Genomic DNA, 17,379 nt, shown 5'->3' on the forward strand with positions numbered 1-17,379 from the left:
TGTGAGATTACAGTCACGCGCTACCACGCCCAGCTGATTTAGTATTTTTAGTAGAGACAGGCTTTCTCCTTGGTCAGGCTGGTCTTGAACTCCCGACTTCAGGTGATCTGCCCGCCTGGGACTCCCAAAGTGGTGGGATTACAGGCGTGAGACACCGTGCCCAGCCCTGAAATAATAGTCTTAATTGCTTGTTTTTCTTTTCTGTCTGAGGTGTGCTTTTTAGAATCTCTATGGAGGTGGAGAAGACTGACATTCTCTGGCCTGATGTGAAAACCTCTCATTAAAACTGTGTCTGTGGCCGGGCGCGGTGGCTCGCGCCTGTAATCCCAGCACTTTGGGAGGCCGAGGCGGGCGGATCACGAGGTCAGGACATCGAGACCATCCTATCTAACATGGTGAAACCCCGTCTTTACTAAAAATACAAAAAAATTAGCCGGGCGTGGTGGCGGGCGCCTGTAGTCCCAGCTACTGGGGAGGCTGAGGCAGGAGAATGGTGTGAACCCGGGAGGCGGAGCTTGCAGTGAGCCGAGATCGCACCACCGCACTCCAGCCTAGGCAACAGAGTGAGACTCTGTCTCAAAACAAAAAAAAAATTGTCTGTGCTTTGTGGGCCCGAAGCATGAAACACTGGAAATTTTAAACAAATGGGTGTGAATGTGTTACGAAGCCAAGAGAGCCCAGCCCTCTTTCAACAGACTGTATGGCCTCCGATCAGCAAGGGAAGTATTGAGCTTAGGGACACCAACTAATGGAGTGGACAGGGATGACATGGCACAAAGAATGTGGTGATTTCTTTCCATGTCAAGGCTTTCCTTTTTTTTTTTTTTTTTTTTTTTTGAGACAGAATCTCGCTCTGTTGCCCAGGCTGGAGTGCAGTGGCCAGATCTCGGCCCACTGCAACCTCCGCCTCCTGGGTTCACGCCATTCTCTTGCCTCAGCCTCCCAAGTAGCTGGGACTACAGGCGCCCGCCACCTCGCCCAGCTAGTTTTTTGTATTTTTTAGTAGAGACGGGGGTTTCACCAGGTTAGCCAGGATGGTCTCGATCTCCTGACCTCGTGATCCACCCGTCTCGGCCTCCCAAAGTGCTGGGATTATAGGATTGAGCCACTGCGCCCGGCCAATCAAGGCTTTCTTGTGTGTTAGTGGCACTGGGTCTCGCTGTGTCCCCAAGGCTAGAGTACAGTGGCACAATTACGGTTCACTGCAGCCTCAACCTCCTGGGACAAAGTGATCCTCCCACCTCAGTCTCCTGAGTAGCTGGGACAACATGCTTGGGCTGCCACACCTGGCTAACTTTTTATTTTTTTTTATTTTTTTTATTTTTTGGAGACGGAGTCTCGCTCTGTCGCCCAGGTTGGAGTGCAGTGGCGTGATCTCGGCTCACTGCAAGCTCCGCCCCCCGGGTTCACGCCATTCTCCTGCCTCAGCCTCCCGAGTAGCTGGGACTACAGGCGCCGCCACCTCACCACCTCGCCCGGCTAGTTTTTTGTATTTTTTAGTAGAGACGGGGTTTCACCGTGTTAGTTAGCCAGGATGGTCTCGATCTCCTGACCTCGTGATCCACCCGTCTCGGCCTCCCAAAGTGCTGGGATTACAGGCTTGCGCCACCGCGCCCGGCCTAACTTTTTATTTTTTGTAGAGATGGAGTCTCCTTTGTTGCCCAGGCTGGTATTGAACTCGCTCAAGCGATCCTCCCAGCTGGGCTTCCCAAAGTGCTGGGATTATAGGAGTGAGCCACTGTGCCCAGCCCTCAGTGTCAAGACTTTCTGTACTATCTCTATGCTGACAGCTCCCTAATGAATGTTTCTTTCTGGACTCATCTCTTAACTCCAGAATCATATATCCAACTGTCTAGTATACATACCCAGTTGGATGTCTAATAGGTATTTCCTTTTTTTTGAGACAGAGTCTTGCTCTGTCACTCAGGCTGGAGTGCTGGAGTGCAGTGGCACAATCTCTGCTCACTGCAAGCTCTGCATCCCGGGTTCATGCCATTCTCCTGCCTCAGCCTCCCGAGTAGCTGGGACTACAGGCACCCGCCACTACACCCAGCTAATTTTTTGTATTTTTTAGTAGAGACGGAGTTTCAATGTGTTAGCCAGGATGGTCTCGATCCCCTGACCTTGTGATCCGCCTGCCTCGGCCTCCCAAAGTGCTGGGATTACAGGCGTGAACCACCGCGCCCAGCCTAGGTATTTGAAACTTACATCTAAAAATCAAGCTACCGAATTCCCACCACCCAAATAACACTTCTACAGTCTTCCTCTTTTTTTTTTTTTTTGAGACGGAATCTTGCTCTGTTGTCCAGGCTGGAGTGCAGTGGCTCAATCTTGGCCCATTGCAACCTCTCCACCTCCTGGGTTCAAGCGATTCTCCTGCCTCAGCCCCCTGAGTAGCTGGGATTACAGGTGTGCACCACCATGCCTGGCTAATTTTTGTACTTTTAGTTGAGACGAGGATTTCACCATGTTGGTCAGGCTGGTCTCAGACTCCTGACCTAGTGATCCGCTCACCTCGGCCTCCCAAAGTTGGGATTACACGCGTGAGCCACCGAACCCAGCCCAGTCTTCCTCTCTTTGTCACCGCATATCTAATTAGTCAGCCAATCCTATTGCCTTTCAAAATTTATGTCCAAGTCTGGACGTGATGGCTCACGCCTGTAATCCCAGCACTTTGGGAGACCGAGGTGGGCGGATCACGAGGTCAAGAGATCTAGACCCTCCTGGCTAACACAGTGAAACCCCATCGCTACTAAAAAAAAAAAAATACAGCTGGGCTCGGTGGCTCACGCCTGTAATCCCAGCACTTTGGGAGGCCGAGGCGGGCGGATCACGAGGTCAGGAGATTGAGACCATCCTGGCTAACATGGTGAAACCCTGTCTCTACCGAAAACACAAAAAATTAGCCAGGTGTGGTGGCAGGCGCCTGTGGTCCCAGCTACTCGGGAGACTGAGGCAGGAGAATGGCATGAACCCGGGAGCGAGACTCCGTCCCAAAAAAAAAAAAAAACAAACAAATTAGCTGGGCATAGTGATGGGTGCCTGTAGTCCCAGTTACTTGGGAGGCTGAGGCAGAAGAATGTGGTGAACCCGGGAGGCAGAGCTTGCAGTGAGCCGAGATCACGCCACTGCACTCCAGCCTGGGTGACAGAGGGAGACTCCATCTCAAAAAAAAAAAAAAAAAAAAGTGTGTGTGTGTGTGTGTGTGTGTATATATATATATATATATATGTATGTATGTTAGTCCAAAATCCCACACTTTCTCAACACCACCACAACTTCCACCTTGGCCTTTGCCACACAATCCTATCTGACTTGTTTTAATTACAGTAACCTTGTTAATTGGTCTCTCAGTTTCAACCTTTGCCTTCCATCACTTAAGTCTACTCAGCAGCCACAGTGGTCCTGGTAAAATAGGAGTGAGATCACGATCTTTCTCCACTCAGAACCCTCTCATGGCTTACCATCTCACTTGGAGTAAAAGTAAAATAATAAGGCTTGTAGGATCTGGCTCCCTGGTACTGCTCTCTGACTTTAGCTCCTACTGTTATTCACTCTTTCCTGTTGGCCTTCAGGCCCTTGAAGTTGCTGCTCCCTCTACCTAGATCCCTCCTCCTTCACATGTCCGTATGACTTCCTCCCTCACCTCCTTCAGCTCTTTAATGTCAACTGAGACCTTTGGCCCCCCTATGTATACACAGTCTTCTCCAAACTGCCTCTTCCCTTTTTTTGCTTAATTTTTCTCCTTAGCATGTATTACCTCTAATTTACCTTATTACCTTATCCTCCCCCACTGCAATGTGAACTTCATGGTTTTGGGGGGTTTGTTTGTATTTTGAGACAGAGTCTCACTCTTACCCAGGCTGGAATGCAGTGGTGCAATCTCGGCTCACCCCAACTTCTGCCTCCCAGGTTCAAGCAACTCTCCTGCCTCGGCTGCCTGAGTAACAGGTGTGCACCACCACGCCTGGCTAATTTTTGTGTTTTTAGTTGAGACGGGGTTTCGCCATGTTGACCAGGCTGGTGTCAAACTCTTGACCTCAAGAGATCCACCTGCCTCAGCCTCCCAAACTGCTGGGATTATAAGTGTGAGCCACAGCGCCCGGCTGCTTCATGTTTTGTTACTGCCGTATCCTCAGCACCTAGAACCATACCTGCCACAAAGTAGGCATTTATTAAATACTGGTTAAATGAGTAAATGAGCTGTTTAGATATATTAAGAGAAATCATCTATCTACCTTTGACCTTTAGCTTGACTGAGGGTGGTAGTTTTATTAAAAAATAGGGCTGGGTGTGGTGGCTCATGCCTGTAATCTCAACACTTGGGGAGTCCAAGGCAGGAGGATCACTTGAAGCCAGGAGTTTGGGACCAGCCTGGACAACATAGTGAGACCCTGTCTCTACAAGAAATTTAAAAATTATGTCTGGGCGTGGTGACTCACACCTGTAATCCTAGCACTTTGGGAGGCCGAGGCAGGCAGATCACTTGAGGTCAGGAGTTTGAGTCCAGCCTGGCCAACATGGTGAAACCCCTGGTCTCTCCTAAAAATCCAAAAATTAGAGTAGGAGACCGTGTGGCCTAATAGATAAGGGATCTGACTTTGGATCAGAAGATTGAGGGTTTGAGTCCCTTTGTGGTCATAAAAAGGGTGACCTTTTTTGGCCGGGTGCGGTGGCTCATGCCTGTAATCCCAGCACTTTAGGAGGCTGAGGCGGGCGGATCACCTGAAGTCAGGAGTTTGAGACCAGCCTGGCCAACGTGACGAAACCCCTTCTCTGCTAAAAATGCAAAAATTAGCCTGGCATGGTGGTGGATGCCTGTAATCCAGCTATTCGGGAGGCTGAGGCAGGAGAATCGCTTGAACCTGGGAGACAGAGGTTGCAGTGAGTCGAGATAGTGCCATTGCGCTCCCACCTGGGCGACAGAGGAAGACTCCCATCTCAAAAAAAAAAAAAAAAAAAAGCCAGATGTGGTGGCCTACACCTGTAATCTCGGCTACTCGGGATGCTGAGACAGGAGAATCACTTGAACCCGGGAAGTGGAGGTTGCAGTGAGCCAAGATCAAGCCACTGCACTCCAGCCTGGGTAACAGAGTGAGGCTCTGTCTCAAAAAAAAAAAAAAAAATTAGCCGAGCGTCGTGGTGCATGCCTGTAGGCCTAGCTACTTGGGAGGCTAAGGCGGGAGGACTGTTTGAGCCCAAGAGGCTGAGGTTATAGTGACCTATGATCACACTACTGAAGTCCAGCCTGGTTGATAGAGCAAGACTGTCTCTAAAAAAATAGTGAAACCTAGAGAAGAATAAATTTGTCTAGGAACAAATTTGAACATACCATCTGGAAGGAATTAAGGAGGAAGTGACAACTGAGGTGGGCCTTGAAGGTTGAGATCACAGGACATTTCAGGCAGAGGTAAGAACATTGCAGCTGGGCACCGTGGCTCACATCTGTAATCCCAGCACTTTAGGAGGCCAAGGCGGGCAGATCATGAGGTCAGGAGATTGAAACCATCCTAGCTAACACAGTGAAATCCTATCTCTACTAAAAACACAAAAAATTACCTGGGTTTGGTGGCGGGCGCCTGTAGTCCCAGCTACTTGGGAGGCTGAGGCAGGAGAATCACTTGAACCCAGGAGTCAGGGGTTGTGGTGAGCCTAGATCGTGCCATTGCACTCTAGCCTGGGCAACAAGAGCGAAACTTCGTCTCAATAAAAAATAAAATAAAAATTAGCTGGGCGCGGCGGCGTGTGCCTGTCTCCTACTAAGGAGGCTGAGGCAGGACAGGAGAATCGCTTGAACCCAGAAGACGGAGGTTGCAGTGCCGAGATCAAACCGCTGCACTCTAGCCTGGGTGACAAGAGCGCAACTCTGTTTCCAAAAAAAAAAAAAGGGGTGTAATTGTAGAAAATGGGAGAAGTTCGTTCGTTGGAGTGTAGTTCTGGATAGTGGGGGATGAAGGGGATAAAACAGATTGAGGCCAGATTATGAAGGTCTGAAGGCCCAATTAAGGAATGTATAATTTATCAGCTTTGGTGAAACATCAGAGGATTTCCACCAAAGCATAGAATGATTAGATTTGTGTATCTGAAAGCTAACTTCAATATTTGTGTCTCTGTACCAAAAACTGGAGGCCAACTTGAAGGCTGTTAGTGCAGGTGTGAGATGATGAGTAGTTAAGATACTGATGGTATGGGGATATAGAGGGAATGACAACTTTACTCAGCTGTTAAGAGCAAAGTTTCTGGTGTGAAACTGCAAACAGCAATCACAGTTCTTCCGTTTAGTGGTTGTGTATTATTTAACCTCTACCTCAGGTTGCTTATCTGTAAAATGACTATACTAATACCTTACTTCACAGGGTTATTGTGAGGATTAAATGAGATAATCCATGTAAAATGTTTATCATAGCATGTGGCACCTAGTAATGCTTGATAATGTAGTTATCACATTATTACTAATTTGCAGCATTTGTTGATCAATTGAAAGGGGGGTGAGGGAGAAGGAGGGCTTCACTATCAAATTTCTAAGACTAACTAGATGGCAATTCCATGAATAAATTACCTGTTTTCTTCCTCGCTAGCCCAACTGTGGTTCCATGCCAGCACCTTCAGTATCACCTGGAAACTTGTTAGATATGCAAATTCTTGGCTTCCCACCCTAGACCTAATGAATAAGAAACTGTGGGGTGAGATGCAGCAAGTGATGTTTTAACAAGCCCTCCAGGTGATTCTGATGTACTTCAAGTTTCAGAACCACTACTTGGGACTCTACAACTGGGGTTGGCTGACTTTTTTTTTTTAAACGGGGTCTGGCTGTGTTGCCCAGGCTGGAGTCCAGTAGCTCTTCACAGTCATTATCATACTGAACTGTAGCCTCGAACTCCCAGGCTCAAGTGATACTCCTGCCCCAGCCTCCTGAGTCACTGGGACTACAGGTATGCACCACCATGCCTGGCTAATTTTTACATTTTGTAGACATGGGGCTTCACCATGTTGCCCAGGCTGGTCTCAAACTCCTGGGCTCAAGTGATCCATCCACCTTGGCCTCCCAAAGTGCTGGGACTACAGGCATGAGCCACTGTGCCTGGTCCCAACTTTTTTTTTTTCTCCTGGAAACTTTACAGCTCTGAAATCCAAAGTCTAGGATTTCACTGCTCTAGACCAAGTAAACATGCTTTTCCCCACCAAAACCAAGGCTGGAATTTTTGGATTGGAGGTCTGATCTTGATCTCAATACATAGGATGACCTGGCTAAACCACCAGAAAACTGAAACCTGAGAAGAGAAGGTCTTCTACGAAGGAAAAGGAATTCTTGCTTCCAAACCATTAGGTTTTAAACTGTGGTAATCCTTGAACTAAGAAATATAAAGAAGGGAACTCTCAACAGCCAAGATGGGCAAAGTGGAGTTGCCAGCTGTGAGGGAGCCTAGGAAAACTGTGTTTAGGACCATAAATCAAGTCCTTAAGTCTTTTTTTTTTTTTTCCTTTCTTGGTTTTTTTTTTTTTTTTTTTTTTTTTTTTGAGACGAAACCGTGTTCTGTCACCCAGGTTGGAGTGCAGTGGTGCAATCTCGGCTTACTGCAACCTCCACCTCCCGGGTTCAAGCAATTCTTTTCTGCCTCAGCCTCCCGAGTAGCTGGGATTACAGGCGTCCGCCACCATGCCCAGCTAGTTTTTGTATTTTTAGTAGAGACGGGGTTTCACCATGTTGGCCAGGCTGGTCTTAAACTCCTGACCTCAGGTGATCCACCCACCTCAGCCTCCCAAAGTGCTGGGATTACAGTCACCATGTCCGATTGAGCCACTGTGTCAGGCCTCCCTAAACAATTCTGTCCCTAATGAGATAATGACCATTCTTTTTGCCTTCTGGCTAAGGGTATGGAAAGAGTTAAAGCCAATACTTTCACCATCCCTCTAAGGATTACAGAATGGCAGAATTCCATTTCTAGGACCTACATTCTTTGAAGGGAATGCCTATGTTGTGGAAAGAGGATGCAGGAAGCCTTTTCACTTGACTGGGCTTGGTTTTCCCAGACCAAAAAATAAAATGGAAATAAATCATCTTTAAGGTCCCTTGCAACTTTATGACTGTATAAAGCTACGTTTTTCAGCTAACAGCAGGGCAGAACTAGGTAGTAAAAAGAGGAGACTTGTTTTGGCCACTCCCCAGGGAAAGAGGACTCATCTGGGCAGTTTCCTGAAGCTCTCAGAAAGGTGGAGACTGGAGTTGCGTGGCTGGTATTAGCCCAGTCCTGTGGCACCGGAAGCACACCACGGTTAGAGAGACCACCTCTGCCTTCTCTGGGAGGACAGGGGATGGGAAACAAGCGTGGAGCCATAGAGGCTTCCCGCTCTGCAGCCCGGCCAGGCTCAGCTCTTTCTGGCAGAAACCATGCCCTGCGTTACAGGCTTCCTCGAGCAGGATGCTAGTGTGCTGCTCTCCTGCTCCCCTCTGCGGGGGCCTCTCAGAGGGTAGGACACACCCTCCTTCCCGCCCCCACCCCCGCATTAAAAATCACAACTCAAATTTGGGTATTTTTCTCCCTCTGCTAGCCCCGCCAAAACTTTCAGCGTGTTCCGCCCACTCCACGTGGACCTCCCTTCCCTGTCCCAGCAGCCCCTGCGAGAACCCTCACCCCCAACATGTGACCAATTGTTATGTTTCCTTCCTGGAACTCTCTTTCAGCTGGCACCAGCTAACGACTGAACAAAAGTGCCCCCTTCAGGGTGAATGTGGGGCAGCAGCTTGAGGGGAGGAAAGCTGATGAGGGCTCAAGTACAATAGGGGAATGCAGCTGCCTCTGCTTAAAATGATTTCGTATCTACATAGCTCCCTGGCTAATAACTAAGGATTACACAATCAAACGATGAGACAAATGCAAGAGAAGGATGTCATCAAATAAAACTACTTCGGGGTGGAGTTGGATAAAGTTTTAATTTCCAGCTGCAAAGTTGGTTACCTCTACTCCAACTCCATTTCCCCTAGAGTTCTTCATGATGTTGGCAGAGCACTCAGATCCTCCCATTCCAGACAAGAGCCAAGAATGCCCTAATTATGGGCTGGGTGATGGGAACGGGGCCTCCTCTGGGTGGGTGAGCTGCTTTTTGCTCACTACCACCACCCCCTTTCCCAGCAACACTCTAGTTGTCTCTTTATGAACTCTGACTTCTCAAGCTGACAGTTTCCAAAATGGAATTTCTCCCTCTCAGCACTGGGGAACATTTTCCCTGGATGGGAAGAGCCCTAGGAGATCATGTTGGAGGAAGGAGGAGAAGGGTGGGGCAGCAAAAATCAGTCCAGTGGGAAGCCTTGGTACATGGAACAAGGGGGCTAACCAGGGAAAGTTAGAAAATAGGTCAAAGGAAGTCACGCAGAGGGAACTAGTTTCCTTGGAAAAAAAATTCTAAGCTTTGTCCATTTCTCACCTCACTCCTATCCCTTACAGGAGATGTGGGATTGGGGGATTGGGTAGGGAACTGGGGGTGAGGGAACGTTCAAAGTTGGAGGCTGACTTGGGGAGGAGTTGTGGGCAAGGCTCAGAGAAGGAAGAGTAGGACTAAGTAGTGCAGGTAGGGAGGGGTAAATTTAAAATCGGAATTACTGTGGGGCCATTTCTCCCTCCAGGGTCACAGGGGTCATGAATAGTCGATGGTCCAGAAGCTACAAGCCTGGGAGCCCTAGGAAGGGGATCTCATTGTAGCCAGGAAGCACACTACCCAGGGGCATGTTAAACAGTAATTTGTGGAAGACAATGGAAGGAGTCCTGGGGCACCTATTTCTCTCTCTCTCTCTCTCTCTCTCTCTCTCTCTCTCTCTCTCTCTGTGTGTGTGTGTGTGTGTGTGTGTTAATTTCAACTTTTATTTTAGATTCAGGAGGTACATATGCAGGTTGGTTACAAGGGTATATTGTGTAATGGTGAAGTTTGGGTTATGATTGAACCTGTCACCCAGGTAGTGAGCATAGTACCCAATAGGTAGTTTTTCAGTCCTTGGTGGGGCACCTGTTTTCAAGGGAAACAGCCCAAAAGTGATCAAACTAGAATGTTGAGGACTCTAGCCAGGACATTTGCTCTCCTATAACTCAGCATCTGTCAGCGCTCCCATTACCAGGTGCTATTTCCAGAGTCCTGGGCTTAGGGAGAGGGAAAGGGATGGGCGGAGGTGGAGAGGCAGAGGGAGACCTGATGGGCTCCTCCCCCAGCACAACTGCAATTCCAGCTTTTAGCCACTCAGGGGCTCCCAAGCTCAACCACAGCCCCAGAGTAAGGAGGGAGATTGAGTTAACAAGCCTCCAGAGGACACCTTGGGCCATCAGGGATGACCCTGAGTAGAGGGGTGACCCAGGAGTCATTTGCTTTGAAGTTGCAAGCCTGTCACAAGCCAATGAGAAGGCCTCCAGCCTCAACCTTTCTCTCTAAAAGGCACTGAGAACTCACTCCCCACCTCCTACCCTTACCCACTTCTCTGTGGTCATTTCCTCCCCCGTGTGTTTCCTTCCCCTCCCCCATCCTCATGGTGGGAACCATCCCCCAGCCTGTCAGAGTCCTGAGGAATGTTTTTGCCTTGGCTGGGCGCCACGCTGTGAACTTCCTGGGCTTTGGGATGGGGCTTGGCCAAGGGGAAGCCCTTTGGACCCAAGAGCCACTCAGTTCTGCACGGCCTGCCGGCTTTCTCTGCCTCTCTGCTAAGCAAAAGGCTCATCCATCACTTTGTGTCACCACTGCCTCATTTCCTCCCCCCACAATAGGATTTCCTTGCCAGGGCAAATCACACAATCTGGAAGCAGTGGTCATCCTAAACACTGCTGGCTTATAGTGGGAGAGAGGGAAAGCACCTATTTCAGAAGCTGCCTTCTCTGTTCCAGAGGGCCAGTAGCTGGAAGGAGGGATTCAGTTGCCAGGGTCCTGAGGTAAGGACTTTGTAAATGGTAATTAATATTGGGGGTTCCTTCTGGATCCTTCTCAGAATCCTTGAGTCTAAAGAGGTACAGGGTCTCTATATAGTTAAGCCTGGGAGTAAGTGGATTTCTCCATATCTGACCTTTACACAGCCTTCGTTTCCTGAAATAAATCAGCTGAAATCTGAACTCACTCTTCCACATCATCTTTCCAGTTCCCTGCAGCAGACAGTGTAGGTTCAGCAAGAACACGGAGCGGGCAGAAACCACTCCCAAATCTCATTAATAGAGACTGGGCCTGTCAGGGACCACCGGCTCCTCTCCCGGGGGTCACTGCTCAGGTGTTTTTGCATTTCGGAGATGGGAGTCTTCTGAGCTCTAGTCCACAAAAAGCCCTAAAATGACAAAGTGAGAACATAGTCCTGGGGCATCCCCTGCCTCAGGGCCCAGTCCCTCAATGCCACTTTTGCAGCCTGTCTGCCTGATGTCATCATCTGTAGACCTGTGCCAGATTCCCAGGTTCCTATCTTGAAACCTCAGCCCCCGCACCCAGGGCCTAGGGGAGAGCCAATGTAGGTCACTGCAGCTGAGCCTGCAGGGCTGTCTGCTCCTTGAGCCCAGAGCCTTTCAGGCACAGAGAGAAAGCCTTGCAGAGAAGCAAAAGAAAGGGCTCTGTGAGAATCAGAGAAAAGCTTATTCCTCAAAAAATGAAGCAGGGAGAGGCCAGGAGTCAGCTGCTCAGACTGAAACAGTAACAGGAGTTCTGTTCCTGAGAACTGCCTGTGATGGAGAGAAGGCTTGAAGAGAGGGGCTGGGCATCGCTCCCATCCCCCCCATCTCCTAACCCCCATTTGCCTGTGTAAGGGAACCCTCTGGATCTGGTGTCCGTCCCTCATTCTCTTACTCTCTTTCCAGGCTCAGGTTTCATTCTCAGGAGCTTTTGTGATTTGCCTTAGGGATCCTTTGTTTCCTCTGGCCACAGTTTCTGGGTCTCAGGAAGGTGGAGTAGGCCAGGGATGACCCCGCCCTCCCCTATTGAAAGACTTTTCCTGCTTGTTATCTGCTAAACTCATTTTACCCAGGGAACTTCCAACCTTCTGGGACTTCATTCCTTGCCTTGGTCTCCCTACCCTGGCATCCAGGATCTCAAGGAGTGAGTGTTTGTGTGTGCCTGTGTGCGTGGTCCTCATATTCTTTTAGTTACTCATGGAAGTCAAGAGCCTATGGTTGTAACTAACTTGGGGTCCCCATGGCCAGCAAAATAGATAAAGGCTTAACTTCTACCTCCAGCCTCAAAACAATTTAAGCCACAATCATTTGTTCTAATAGGAGCCTTGGGACAGGAAGTAGATAAGATGGACAAAGGATAAACAAATAAAATTCTAACCTTTTATTTCTTTCATTCTTCCCTCACCCAGTACCTTCCACTCCTCTTTGAGATCTCAGCTATTCATTAGCCTACTACTGTTGTATCATTTGCCTGCATTTCCAGAATCTGCACACAGGAGGCACTCAATAAATGCTTTTCACGCTGAATCAGACGAAATCTGAATATGCCCTATGGCTGGACTTTGAAATGAAGCAGCACAAAGGGGGAAGGTAGACATGCCCCCCCAATTTTTTTTTTTTTTTTTTTTTTTTTTTTTTTGAGACAGGATCTCACTGTCGCCCACGCTGGAGTGCAGTGTGCGATCTTGGCTCACGGTAACCTCCACCTCCCAGTTCAAGGAATTCTCCTGCCTCAGCCTCCTGAGTAGCTGGGATTACAGGCACACACCACACCCGGCTAATTTTTGTATTTTTTTGTGGACACGGGGTTTCACCATGTTGATCAGGCTGGTCTCCAACGCCTGGCCTCAAGTGATCCACCCACCTCAGCCTCCCAAAGTGCTGGGATTACAGGGATGAGCCACCACGCCCAGCTGACATGTCCCCAGATCTTGGGCTAGATTCTCCTAGAGGACTGATTGCTAGGGACCAAAGACCTAGAGCAGTGGGTCTCAGGCTTCCCAGAATCCCGAGGGCCTTATTAAACTCAGAATGCTGGGCTTTGCTCCCAGAGCTCCTGATTCAATCAACCTGGAATGCGGCCTGGGAATTTGCATTTCTAACATGTTCCCCAGGTGACCCCGATCCCTCTGCTTATCTTGAGAACCACTCTCTCAGAGAACCCCAGCCCTTCACCCCAATGTTTACCATGAGGACCTGACTGGTTCCTTTTTTTTTTTTTTTTTGAGACAGGGCCTCGCTCTGTCGCCCAGGCTAGAGTGCAGTGGCGTGATCTCAGCTCACTACAACCTCTGCCTCCCGGGTTCAAGCGATTCTCATGCCTCAGCCTCCCAGGTAGCTGGGATTATAGGCACTCGCCGCCACGCCTGGCTAATTTTTTTGTATTTTTAGTAGAGACAGGGTTTCACCATGTTGGCCAGGCTGGTCTCGAACTCCTGATCTCAAATGATTCGCCCACCTTGGCCTCCCAAAGTGCTGGGATTACATGGTTCCAATTTTATATAGGAGGAAAGAATTGGTACCACCCTAACCAGTACAGACATCTTAGAAAGGGTAAGGGCAAGCATAAGTCGGTCTCTGATTATCTCTTCTGTCTCTTTTTAAATAGTCCACTGATTCCATCCTTATTGAAAGTCACTTCCCCAAAACATGTTTTGCAGCAGCAACAGGAGCACTAGGAATTTCCTGTGACGAGGCAGCGCCAGCGCTGGGGAGGGGTGGAGGCAGTGCTGAGCGAGCGCCTTCCCTTGGCTCGGGCAGGGCCACGTGCCCCACCCCCTCGCTTGCACATGTCTCCACCGCCACCGCCGCAGCAGCCGGGCTGTTTATGAGCGAGTTGTTGTGGTAGAAATGGAGCAGGCTGCACATGCCCGGGCCATGTGACCCCGGCAGCCCGCGTGAGCCTCGAGCCGGCACAAACACACTGGGCCCCTTCCTCCATGGGCCAAAGAAACCGGAGGCAAGATGAGGAAGGAGGGAAAGCGCGCGGGGCTCCCTTCTTGTCTCCTTGCGCTTTATCTTGCTTCGGTCTCCTTTTGTCTCTCCTGAGCCACCAGGGGAGCAAACACCCAGAAAAGAAACATGGTCTCCCCAAGCATATTTTCCTCCCAGGCAGCCCCTTGGTGTTTTCACAACCCAGAACCCTAAGCCTCAAAAGAACAAAGGACCTTCCCAAGCCAAGAACACAGAACAGCCCACCCCAGCCCTCATGGTGATGTGCTGATGTCAGCCCAGAGCCAAGAGTTGGCTTCCCTGTAGCCCGGGCTCCCCAAATGAGGCTACCCTGTCCCCTCTTTCTAGGAAGGAGGATGCCACACACACACGCAAGTGCCCACTCCAGGATTAGAACAAGGACAGTTCAGGGATTTGTGTGTTTGGGGACATGAAGCAAAGGTTCTGCAACAGTGTTCTGTGAGGTTAGTGGGCCGGAAAGGGAAAGTCCCTCTGCTGCTTGGGGATGGGGAAGAGCAGAGGGCTGGAGGAAGTCTAGAAGGGCTTTCCCACTAACCCCTGTGCAGCTGGAGAACAAATGGGAGTGCAAAAGGCAAATTCAGCCTCCATCCCTCACTGAAGTGTCCCCTTCCATCTGCCTGGCCCTCTAAACCCCACTGGGCCTTCTCTGGGCACTCTAACCACAGACCCCCGCTTCTGGCCCTCTGCTCCTGCCCCCTACTCGTGACCCCATTTCTAAGCCGCAGTGCCTCTTGCTGGGATATGAGACTATGCTAGAGTCAGGGGGACAGTAGGTTAGCAGGAACAAGCAAATGAAATGAGCACGACCCACATTTCCTCATCGCACCAAAACTTCGCAGATCCTGCATTGCAGAGCTAGCGCTTTTTTTTTTTTTTTTTTTTTTTTTTTTTTAATCTCTGCTGGGCCCCTACACACGTCTGCATTTTTGCAACCAGCACAGATTTTTTTTTTCAGGGTGCAAACTGCGCATTCTAATGAGCCAAAGCTCCTTCCTGCGGCATTGAAAATCTCTTTGGCAAATTGCTTCTTCCCCACTCGCCCTCCCCCCAATTTAGAAGAGGAGGAGGGATCCCAAATTTGTGAAGACGCATCCTCTCTCTCTCCTTCTCCTGCCCCCCCTCCCCCAAGATACCGCAGTCTTTCCAGCCCAACTAACAGCTGCAGACCAGGGGAGAGGAGTGGGAGGAGGGAAAGTAAGCCTTGTTCCTTCTTTCCACTCAGGCTGAGCTGGCGGGGCGGGGGTTGCTTTTTTCCCTGGGCAGCCCATTGCAACCCCCCTTTCCTCCCCATCCCAGCCAGTGTTTATGTAAGCCTCCCAGAAACTACACAAGGCCCCTAATGCCTGCCCAGGCCGCAGCTCCTCCGAGGTCCATCCTGCTCACGAGGACTGTCATGAGCCTCTGGCCTCCCCAGGCAGCTGCATGGCGATTTGCAGAGACCCAAAGAATGGAGAGACACCGGATAAGCAAAGGGTTTGAGATGGAGCTTGGGATAAAGCGTGGAGATGGAAGCTGATGCAGAGCACCCCCTCTCCCTTGCCCCCGCCTCCCCCACATTCTCCTTGCATCTGAGTTCTACAGAGGCTCAAGGGCAGCCAATGGGCAGGTGCAGGGGCCTGGAAGATGACACCACAGTGGCTCCAGCAGCATGGCAAAGATTGGACAGGAGGCCTTAGCATAGCATGTACTGGATGCCAGAAAAAGGGTCATCTGGGGCTTAGTCTCCACTGCCAAGGACAATCCATGCCTCCTCCAGGATCCTGTGATGTGGGTGAGATCCTGGGCTCAGAGAGGGGGCACCCTCCTTCAGGTTCTTCAAAGCATCTGCTGAAGAAGCATTGGTGTAGGACAGTGGTTTTTGGAAGGGCTGGTTTTAGAGGTACATGTTCCTCAAAGCAGGTAAATGGGGAAGTGGGATGCTGTTTCCTTAAGGCTTTGGGCACAACTTTTGTCGGTCCTTGGTGGCCTTCCACACACTCCCTCAACCAATCTTCTTAATACAGCCCCTGGAAGGAAGCACCATGGGACTTTAGAGGGCCCTGACCTAACTTGCCCCACTCTCTTCACCACCAGCAGCAGACCCCAAATCCCGAGGGTTTGGGTCGAGAACAGAGTTCAGATGCCTGCTTCTGTTAGTCTCCTCTGTAGCAGTCTGTGGTTTGTGCACCCTATTCCTGCCCCTTCTACTTTTAGAACCAGATGAGGGAAATGTAGGACGGGGAGTGGGAAGAGTTTAGGGGAAGAGGAAATGTGCCTGGGGTTAAAAGAGAGATTTTGGAAAGCCAAGGTACTCCCCGGGACAGGAACAAGGGGGTGCTTCATGCTTCTGTTCTTGGTGATATATCCCACTTCCAAACATCACCATTGCTTGGGAAACACCAGGATGAATTTGCTGCTCAGACATTCCCCTAGGGTGGCAGTAATCTCTCTCTCTAGGAGGGGCAGTCTTGCTAGTAGAAAGAGTTTTATCTTCAGGACTGGGATTGAATCCCCAGCATTGCCATTTTCATTGTGACACTGACAGTGGTAGTTCCAAGAGATAGCTGGAGGGGGCTTTAGCCCCCCCCCAATAATTTCCATCAGCGCTATCATTCTTTGATGTGACATCTTTTCAGTCTTAAGTGCTATGCAAATTACAACTTCCAGACTAATCACTTAGACCTTCTGGCACCCTGGGCAAGTTCATAAACTTCTCTAAGTCTCAGTTTCCCCATCTCTAAAATAAGAATGAGATCTACAGCATAGGGTTGTTGTGAATATTAAATGAGATAATGTGTATAAAGCACTTTGCACAGTGCCTGGCATACGGTTGGTACTTAATACATATTTATGGTTTCCTTTCCTTGGAAAAAGCAGTAGTGAGGTAAAGATAGAATCTGAGGCAAAACACATCCATGGAACCCAGCCCTGGCTCGTGCCTCGCCCTTTCTTTCTCCATCCCCCTCCCCCCACCACACAGAGAAGCAAGTTAGCTCAGACTCTGTCCTTCCTATGGCATGTTCTTAAAGTTCTCCCCAAAACATCCAGGCTTTGGGTGGGGTAGAGAAAGACAGCTGACCTTTTAGAGACAAGGAAAAGGATTTAGGAGGGCAGGGAGTGAGCCTTTCCCAGGCACATGGTTGGTTCCCTGATTCAGGGGCATCCCCAGCATTTCTATACCAGGTTTGCATCACCTGGGCAGACAGGTTTCTACTCTGGGCAATGGTTCCTTGGTGAGAAAGGAGGGGGATGGGAAGGCACCTACAGAAGCCTGACCTGTTTCCAGCAAGGATCCACCCTCAGTCAGTCAGTCAGTCAGTCAAGCAGTTGGCCCAAGATTTAGGCCACCCAGAATTTGCACTGGGTGTTGCCCTGTTACCCAGAACAACCTTCTGACAGGGAGAAGAGATCTCAGATCAAACATGCACACCCATACACACTCACAGCATTCATACTTACACACATGCAGTCTCACTCACAGTCATACAATCACACACACACGCACAAATACATAACTGACCAG

The sequence above is a fragment of the Chlorocebus sabaeus genome, chromosome 16 (assembly GCF_047675955.1).
Source record: "Chlorocebus sabaeus isolate Y175 chromosome 16, mChlSab1.0.hap1, whole genome shotgun sequence".
Lineage (NCBI taxonomy): Eukaryota > Metazoa > Chordata > Mammalia > Primates > Cercopithecidae > Chlorocebus > Chlorocebus sabaeus.